The sequence below is a fragment of the Balaenoptera musculus genome, chromosome 8, assembly GCF_009873245.2.
Source record: "Balaenoptera musculus isolate JJ_BM4_2016_0621 chromosome 8, mBalMus1.pri.v3, whole genome shotgun sequence".
Lineage (NCBI taxonomy): Eukaryota > Metazoa > Chordata > Mammalia > Artiodactyla > Balaenopteridae > Balaenoptera > Balaenoptera musculus.
Genome location: NC_045792.1, coordinates 45,766,727 through 45,777,576, shown reverse-complemented (window position 1 = coordinate 45,777,576; position 10,850 = coordinate 45,766,727).

The window sequence follows — 10,850 nt, the reverse complement described above, 5'->3', positions numbered from 1 at the left end:
AAACTTATCTCAACATAATAAAAGCCATTTATGACAAACCCATAGCCAACATAATCTACTCAATGGTGAAAAGCTGAAAGCCTTCCCATTAGAATTTGGAACAAGACAAGGATGCCCACTCTCATCACTTCTGTTCAACATAGTACTGGAAGTCCTAGCCATAGCAATCAGACAAGAAACAAATAAAAATTATCCAGATTGGAAGAAAAGGGGTAAAACTGTCATTATATGCAGATGACATGATACTATATATAGAAAACCCTAAAGACTCCACACAAAAACTACTATAACTGATAAATTCAGCAAGGTATCAGGATACAAGATTAAGACACAGAAATCAGTTGCATTTCTTTACTCTGACAATGAAATATCGGAAAGGGAAAGTAAAAGAACAATCCCTTTTAAAATCGCATCAAAAAAATAAAATAGTTAGGAATAAACCTGACCAAAGAGGTGAAAGACTTATACGCTAAGAACACTAAGATGTTGATAAAGGAAACTGAAGATGATTCAAAGAAATGGAAAGATACCCTATGCTCTTGGATTGGAAGAATTAATATTGTTAAAATGGCCATATTACCCAAAGCAATCTACAGATTTAATGGGATCCCTATCACATTATCCATGACATTTTTAACAGAACTAGAGCAAATAATCCAAATTTATATGGAACCATAAAAGACTCAGAATTGCCAAAGCAATCCTGAGGAAAAAGAACAAAGCTAGAGGCATAACCTCCCAGACTTCAGACAATACTACAAAGCTATGGTAATCAAAAGAGTGTGGTATTGGCACAAAAACAGACATATGGCTCAATGGAACAGAATAGAGAGCCCAGAAATAAACCCACACACCTACGGTCAATTAATCTTTGACAAAGGAGGCAAGAATATACAATGGAGAAAAAGTCAGTCTCTTCAGGAAATGGTGTTGGGAAAGCTGGACAGTCACATGTAAATCAGTGAAGTTAGAACACTCCCTCATACCATACACAAAAATAAACTCAAAATGGCTTAAAGACTTAAATATAAGCAAGACACCATAAAACTCCTAGAAGAGAACACAGGCAAAACATTCTCTGACATAAATCATAGCAATGTTTTCTTATGTCAGTCTCCCAAGGCAATAGAAATAATAGCAATATAAACAAATGGGACCTAATCAAACTTATAAGCTTTTGCACAGCAAGGGAAACCATAAACGAAATGAAAAGACTACCTATAGACTGGGAGAAAATATTTGCAAACGATGTGACCAACAAGGGCTTAATTTCCAAAATATATAAACAACTCATACAACTCAATAACAAACAACAAAACAACCGAATCAAAAAATGGGCAGAAGACCTAAATAGACATTCTCCAAAAAAGACCTACAGATGTCCAATAGACACATGAAAAGATGCTCAATATCGCTAATTATTAGAGAAATGCAAATCAAAACTATGACTGAGGAATCACTTCACATCAGTCAGAATGGCCATATCATCAAAAAGTCTACAAATAATAAATGCAGGAGAGGGTTTAGAGAAAAGGGAACCCTCCTACACTGTTGATGGGAATGGAAATTGGTGAAGCCCCTATGGAGAACAGTATGGAGGTTCCTTAAAAAACTAAAAATAGAGTTACCATATGATCCAGAAATCCCACTCCTGAACATATACCCAGACAAAACTCTTAATTCAAAAAGATACACACACCCCAATGTTCACAGAAGAACCATTTACATGGAATATTACTCGGCCATAAAAAAAGAATGAAATAATGCCATCTGCAGCAACATGGATGGACCTAGAGATTATCATACTAAGTGAAGTAAGTCAGGCAGACAAAGACAAATACCATATGATATCACTTATAAGTGGAATCTAAAATATGGTACTAAAGAACTTATTTACAAAATAGAAACAGACTCACAGACATAGAAAACAAACTTATGGTTACTAAAGGGGAAAGGTGGGGGGCAGATAAGTTAGGAGTTTGGGATTAGCAGATACAAACAACTATATATAAAACAGATAAACAACAAGGTCCTACTGTATAGCACAGGGAACTATATTCAATATCTTGTAATAAACTAGAATGGAAAAGAATATATATATATATATACATAAAACTGAATCACTTTGCTGTACACCATAAACTAACAAAACACTGTAAATTAACTATACTTCAATAAGAAAAAAAAGGAAAAAAAAACTTAAAAAAAAAAAAAAGAAAAGATTATAAGCTTCCTGAAAGCAAAGAATGAATCTTAGCAGCACAGCAATGGCTACATAGAAAGAGTGTTTAATAAACGTTTACTAATAAATGAAAAAAAATCCAACATATTCCAGAGCCTAGCCCCAGGTAAGGTTGAAGTTATAGTCTATACACATTCTCATTCTTACTACTCAAAGGGAAGTTCATGAACCATTGACATCACCTGGGCACTTCTTAGAAACACAGGATATCTAACCCCAGCCTGGGCCTAATGAATCAGAAGATCCATTTCGGCCTGATCCCCAGAAGGTTTGTTTACATGTTACACTTTGAGAAGCGCTGCTTAGTCAGGAGTAACAGGAGGGCTGAGCAGGCCTGAGTCTCCTGTTGGAAGACATCTAGTGGCTCCAGCTGGGAGGGACTAGGGGAGGCAGGATCTGTCAGGTAGCGTCCAAAGTGATTTCTTAAATTGTGACCTCTGTCCGCCAGGACCTGTGCCGATGGCCAGGCTGCTCTGCATCAGAGGAGCTGGGACCTCAGGCTGGCTGGACAGGGGCAGTCTGCAGGTTGCATGAAGGTGTGAGCAAAGGTGGAGTTTCAGAGCCTCAGCCCGGGCTCGGGCTCGAAGGCAATGAATGTCCAGAGGTCAAGGAGACAAGAAGTCAAGTCCAGGGGTATCAGGTGACAGAAACTAAAACCAGTTTTGCTGGTCCAGAGAGCCAGAGTCTAGAGAACAGAAACAGACGGTTCTACTAATACTTACTGAGCTGCTGATGGGTAAGACAGGGAGTTCTCCTTTTAGGAAAAGCTGCTCTTTGTTCAGGTTTGTAGCTCACCCCCTTCAGCGAGTAGTAGGTGGGTGTGTCTTTGTAGCTCTGTGTCTGTAGTCCATCTGAGGGGGCTCAGCATTACAATGAAGGCAGGGACGAGGCATGCTGGAAGGTTCCTGTCCTGCCGACTTAAAGAGACAACAGTGTGGGAAAGTAAAAATTCCAGAGACTATTTCTGAGATTTTTGTGAAAAAATGGGCAGAAATTCCCAGGACCTTTTGCTCACACCATAACCCTGTGTGTTTTACATCAGGAATGGGCTGCTCGTCAGGAGATAATAAGCCGACGCCCCCAGTCACCCAGATAGCATTCTCTCAGGGGGAACAACATGGAATCCTATTATCGGAGGAGAGGACCTGGTAGTTTTCAATCACTTTTTAAATCCCTGTCTTCTAACACTATTGTACTCAGATCCCTAACATTTGAAATGGATGTTAGCAAAGGTGTTCTCACTGAAGCGGAAGCTGGAGCCCAGAGCCACTCCCTTCCACCCCGTACTCCACAAGGCCCTCTGAGTCCCCTTGGTAGAATGCCTGGGCTCCGTGGGGCAGTTTGAGAAGCTCCACTTGCTCTGTAATGGTGCTGTCATTATACGAATGGGAAGGAGGCCCATGCAGACAAGGTCTTCCATGACCTGGCATTAGTTCACCTCGCCATGGCCATTGTGGACTTTTCTTCACATACTCTCTCTTTGGGGTCTTTCTATGTGCTATTCTCTCCATCTGAAATACTCTCTGCTCCCTTCCATGCTTCGTTGTCTTCCCAGCCCTACTTTTGCCTGCCTGACTCCTCTGGAACCTGAGGATCTCTGCAGAGGCTTGTCTGTTCTGTCCACTGTGCCCAGCACAGTGTCTGATCAATAGTAAACGTTGTGTGTCTCCTTTTAGAATGAATGAAGGAGACCACTTACAGGAGCCTTGCTCCACAGCTGCTTCGCCAGCTCCAAGGCTCAGAAATGCTGATGGTCCCCTCCACCCGAATATGGGCTGGTCATGAGCAAATGTTTGTCCAGTCCGTGCTGATTCCCTCTCTGGGAGTTCTGATTGGTGTACAATAGTGTCAGGTTGAAGATCCAGGTAACTGGAAAACTGTGTGTAGGAAAAGCAGAGTGAGACACCCTTAGAAAATGTTGGTAGGTCCATGTGGTAGCTGCCTTCAAAGGGGCCGTAGGGATTGGCAGATTTGGCATATTGGCAGGTTTTTACGATGACAATTTTCAGACATCATCCTGACCTTCTGCTACACTGAGGGTTTAGAAATAAAGAGGTCTTAAATCAGACTACCTTCTAACCCCAATAACCATATTTGACATTCACAGTAGGTAATCTTCCAAAAGTTCCACAAGAAATTATTCACTACTTCCTTGGTGACAAAATACAACCATAAAACATAGTGTTGGATATTTCTCAGGCATCTCTGTAGTAGATGAATAAATCTCTCCCAAAAGACCCATCTGACAGAAAAAAACAAAAAAAAAGCCAAATAAATATGAATTAATGTTGTGCTAAAATTTTTCTGAATATGCAAGAAATCAGAAATGCTAAGTCAACCTAGTCCACAATTGGCTCTCCCTATTAGTATGTGGTTAGTAAATTATTAAGGAAAACTAATTATCTCTTTTGATAGTATTACCTTAAACATTACTTTTACAAGCATTGTAGAATGATTCAACAGGTTAACTCAAGTCTGCTTAAGCGTCATTTTATTTAAAGTAACACTTCCTGGTAAACAAGTTTTTAATTAAAAAGGAAAATTATATTTGCATCCCTTGAAGATAAAGAAGAAACTACATAATATTTAACTATCTACAGTTTCTGTCTATCTCTATTTATCTTTGGCACCAGTTACAAAGAAAAACTACCTGGAAGGATAATTTCTCTCACAATAATCCTTTCCAATGAGACAGGACTTAGCAATTTATAGTGTTGACATACATGATTTCATTTGATCCTCTCAACGGTCCTGTAAGTCAGGTATAACAAGAATTAGTGTTAACTTCATTTTATAAATGAGGGTGCTAAGCCCGTGGAAACTACACGACTTGCTCATGGTCACCCTGGTAGTAGGGTTCAGCTAGGCCTTGAACCCAAGGTTTGTGATCCCAGCTCTATCTCAGTGTGCTTATCATGAGGTAAACTATGGCTAAGTCTGCCTGATGTCTTAGATCATATTCCAGAAGGACCCTGAGGGTCTTCTAGAGCAGTGGTTCTCAAACTTTATTTCTTAGAAACCTAAAGGTCCATGGTGGCACTTAAGAAACCACCATAGGGAAGTGAGAAGACAGGGTCCTGGGCTACTATCCCAACGGAGCAACTTTGTTTATATCCCATATACTGGTGTTTCAGGTAAAATTTCTTTGGAATTCCACAGCTTTAAAAAGAAGTCTGAAACTCCAGAATACTGATCTAAACTACTCATTTGACAGATTGGAAAAGATCCATAAAGATCACATAATTTACCCAACTAAGACTAGAAACCAGTCCACTACTCTGTGATTGGGGTAAAAGTTAATTCTCTCAGTACAGTATTTTGTCTACATCCAAAGTTGTCCAACTTCAGTGTGTTATCAGGAACATCTGCAGGGCTGGTGACAGAGCTCTGGGTCCCACCTCCAGAGGTTCTATTCAATAGGGCTGGGGTGGGGCCTGAGAACCTGAGAACCTGCATTGCAGGTGATGCCGAGGCTGCTGAACCAGAGAATACACTTTGAGAACCACTTGCCTACAGGATATAAAACAACAGAAAAGTCAACTGAACTGACCAGCTAATTGTACATTCCATCAATTTTATTTCATGCTGAGAAAATGGTAAAAGGAAATTCCTCCTTCAGAATTCATAAGCCCATTGCTTTAATCACGCTTCTACACATTCCTCAACAGCTAGCATTGATACTCTGTCACATCAAAGACCCTAAACTATCCATGTAGCAGATGGCATTGGTGTTCCAGCCCATATCTGCTCATCCAGCTTCTGAGTTTACCTGCAATTGCAGTGGGCGGTTTCCATGCACACTGCCAGCTTCCCATCTCAATGGCTGACATCTCTTTGTGTCTCTGAGGACTTTTTTAGCCAATAAGAGCTTGCTCAGTCCACAGGCAGTGTGTGTGTGTGTGTGTGTGTGAGAGAGTAATTAATGTCCCCACTTTCCTTCAAACAATGAGGCCATGACTCTGCTGAAAAATACTCCAGAGTCACTGTCCCTCTGTGGGACAATTGTGAAGCTTGTTCAAATGACTCCTCAGAGGGTCCCTAGTGAGACTGAGCCCCAGTCTCCCACAGCATCAACTCACTCATTTTTTTAAAAAATAATTATTTTATTTATTTATTATTATTATTTTTTGGCTGCGCCAGGTCTTAGTTGCGGTACACGGGATCTTTTAGTTGCGGCATGAATGCGGGATCTAGTTCCCCGACCAGGGATCAAACCCAGGCCCCCTGCATTGGGAGTGCGGAGTCTTACCCACTGGACCACCAGGGAAGTCCCCTCAACTTGCTCATTAATGCACCTTTTCTTGGTATTTCTCCCTTTCCTGTTCACTTCTCTCACTTCCTTATTTGTGCTTCCAGAGATCACTTCCTAAATAAACTATATGAATCTCAGGTTCTTGTCTCAGAGTCTGCTTTTGGGGGAACACAAACTAAGACACTCTATCTCCAAGTTCTTCATCAAATTCATGGAAGCATCACCTGCTGGCTGACCCACATCTGCTCTTTTTCACCTTTCTGTTCTATGCCCTGGGGCTTTATTCACAGGTCTTTGGGTTGGCTAATCCAAGTTAGGTGTACTCAATGGGTGTTAAATAAATAATACAATGATTATTACTGCCAAAACAGTAGCAAAAATAGACTGTTGAATCACGTGCAGATACTCATGGTTTATTAATTGTATACTTAAGTAGTCACTCTTCAGAAAGAGGCCCAAGTTCATTTAGTATCAGATCTGTGAAGGACGACAGAAAAAAACTGGCATTATGCATATTTTTCAGGCATCACTACAAAAAGCAACCATCAATCCTGAAATGGAGATAAGTTTCCTTTTATACTGTCAAAGCAAGATTAACTTTCAGCAAATATTTACATTTAAGGAGTGCAGTTTCAGCAGTGATGTCATTGACATTTGTCAAATTGCAGTTCAAATCTCAATTAAAAAAAGAACTGTCTGAGAAACAATTAACTTGTCCTCAAATTGAAGCCAAATAATGGAGACAGATCCCTTTGGTTAAAAAAATAATTAAATTAATCAAACTTCATCCTAAATAATAGAGCTATTTCATGTATTTAATTACACTTGTTGGTGGCTTAATTTTTTAAAGAAAACAGCCTGATTGCTATATAACTGACATATAATAAACTGCACAAATTTTGACATATGTATGCACCCATGAAACCACTGTGCTGGCTTATTTTTGAAAGCAATTCTACCTAGTTTTAAGTCTATATCATTTTAAAATCCGCTTTCTGGAATAATCCATTAATTATCACACTTATGCAGTGATCCATTATGGGCTAAAGCTCTTTACATTACTCCCTATTTGGAATGGCTATATGTGTATGTTCCAAAGTGCATACGTGCAAAACAATAAGTACATTCTAATCCCCAGAAATTATGAGGCATGTCTTACAAATAGTAATAAAAGCTACCACTTATTTAGCATCTATCATTGCCAAGGTCTAATTTGTAACTTTTTAGATACATCATTTGTAACCCTCACAACAATCCTATGAGATCAATATTATTAACTCTATTTCACCAGTGAGCAAACTGAGATTAGAGACATTCAGTGATTTAGAAACATTTACAAAGCTAGAACACGACAGAGCTGGGAACTAGATTCATCCCACTACGCTAATATTTCCCAAACTGTTAATTTATTCAACAAATATACGCCAGGCTCTAGGTTAGATGTTGGAGATATAGTAGTGAAGGTCATGGTTCCCAGCATCATAAACTTTACAGGCAGGGGTAAAGAGATATGCCATTTCATTGAAATATGTTCTGACATACGTATACACCTTTGAAACTGACAGCACACTGAAGATTATGAACATACCCATTACTGCCATAAGAGTCTTCATGATCCTGTGTAATTCCTGCCTCCTGACCCTACCCTGCCCACGACAAAGCAACCATTGATCTGCTTTCTCGCGCTATACATTAGCTTGCATTTTCTGGAGTTTTACGTAGATGGAATCATACATATGTATTATTTGCCTGGATTAATCTCTGGGTATATTTGAACTTTATTCAATTTTTAAAAATCAGCTTTATTGAGGCATAACTTACTTACAAACTCACCAATTTTAAATGTAGAATTTGATGAGTTTTGATACATGAATATCAGCAAGTAATCACCACTACAATCAAGATACAGAACATGTGACGAGGAGTATTTTAAGTTTAGACAAAGTTTTACCCTTAAAAGCACAAAGTTTATTAGTTTCAGAGAAAGTCAAGTGCAATACACGTGGAACATTCGTGCATTATCCCAGGAACACACCAAAATCAATGCCACTTTGCCTCCTTTTTAAACCTACACAGCTATGGAAACTTGCATTCTTGATTGTTTACAGGGAACTTTTATGATTGCCTATTACTCTTCTTACAAACACCCCTTTGGTGCTTTAGGAAATAACTTCAAAGAGAACATAACAGGAAGGGGTATACTTTGATTCATTCACCACAGTGATTTCTCTGTCCCCAGTCAGCCTAGTGACCCACAGTGGAAAGTTTCACACAGCTCAAAAGTTTCTGTCAGCCACGCTGTCTCAGGCTTCTTTCCTCTCTTTTTGTTCCCCAGCCTCCAGTCTCTTCCCAGTCCATCCCTGCCTAAATATCAATGTTCCATTCATTTTTCTAAAGTCTTGTTTTTGGCATGCTGGGAAACATTCCGCAGCTCGACAGTGCTCACAGGATTAAGTCCAAGCTCTATAAGGCCACCTTTGTATGCTCCACCTGTTTGCACTCATGCTGATGAGCAGCTGGGAGCCAGCTCCCGGGGCTGAGCCAAGCTGCCCGGCCCCGGCAAAACGTGTGGAGCGTGCATCTTCCCTGGACCCAGCACAACGTGTGGAGCGGACCTGGGTCTAGAAAAAAGATATCGGGACTGTATTTGCTGCAAAGGGATAAAAATGAACATCCTAAGCTTTATTTAGAAAGCCTAGTAAGGCCCTTAATTGGCACTGTTAAGAAATTTCAGTGATTTATGTGAATATAGGGATTCAGATGTAACAATAACTTAGAGGTTTTTTTGCTGCATGTGTAATTTCTCTGTCAAATGCAAAGCATGCCGTGACTGGGTTACTTTCTGAAAGGATCACCATATTTCATTTATCCACACATTCACTAAATATCTCTTGAGCACCTATTACATATCAGGCTCTGTGCTTAGCCCTGGTGGTATATTGGTGAAGCAGAGAGGTATCATCTGCACCCTTATAGAACTAACAGATTAGCTGATGGGTCACTACAGGGTAAAGAGAGCCACAAAGCAGAGGTAAAATGCTTTCTGGGAGCTATGGTAGACACTATTTCCCTGCCCATATCCCTTAGCTCTCACCAGGTAAGCCAGAGGCTTCTTCCCACCAGGGACTCTCAGGCTGAGTGAGAACTTTTCTCGCCCAGGGGAACAGGAGCTCAGCCCTTGCGCAGTGCAAGCCGTGATTGCTGGGGAATCAGTGCCTTCAGGTGCAGCCCTAAACCAATGGCAAATGAGGATTGAGAGTTAACTACCCGCTTCCACCCAGAGCACCCCGGCAGCTCTGAGGTTGTTCCATGCTGTCTTAGCTTGAGCTAACAAAATGCCATAGACTGAGTGGCTTAAACAACAGGAAATTTTTTTCTCACAGTTCTTAGAGGCTGGACGGCTGAGATTAGGGTGCCAGCATGCGTGGTTTCCGGTGAAGCGTCTCTTCCTGGTTTGTGGGCTCACGTGACCTCTTGTGTGGAGAGAGAGAGAGAGAGAGAGAGAGAGAGAGAGAGAGAGAGAAACTCTCTGGTGCCTCTTTTTGAAGACACTAATCCTATTGCATCAAGGTCCCACCCTCACCATCTCACTGTAGGGCCTCCTTGATGTTTAATTACCTCCCTATAGGCCCTATCTCCAGACACAGTCACGTTTGGGGTTAGAGCTTCAACATACACGTTTTGGGGGAACACAGTTCTGTCCATAGCATACACTGTCTCCCAGAGTTCTCCACTGAGGCTGAGCCCCAGTTACCCATCTCCCAGTAACTTATTCATCAATGCATGCTGAATTGGCTTCTTTTTCTTCCCTCCTCATTTCCCCATCCTCCTACCAGAGCTCCCTGAGACTACCTCCCAAATTAACAACTTGCACTCAAATCTCAGTCTCAGGCTGTGCTTCTGGGGGAACCCAACCAGTGACTGGAGCACATAGTAGGGAACCTGCCCTAGACCTGGGGGGCCTGGATTTTAGAAAGCCTTACCAGCTGTGTCAGTAATTCTTTCCTGAGGGCTCTGTGGGAAGCCACTTAAGGTCTGAAGCAAAGGAATGAATCTCTGGAAGAACGTGGAGAAAGGATTAGAGGAAATAAAAAGTAGATTCAGGGCAACTAGTTGGGAACCTATTTCTTCAGTCAGTAGGAGAAAACTGTGACCCGGATTAGGGAGAAGGCAGTGAAGACGGAACCTGACATGGTGCTTAGTTCAAAGCGAGCTGCTCAACAAATATTTTTGATGAAAATTAATGAATGGGTTCAATCTACTGAATTTCTAGGTAGACTGACAGAACTCGAAGGTTGATTAGGTCTAGGGTCTGGGGAAAGGAAAGAGTTGAGAATAACTCCCCATCTTCAGGCT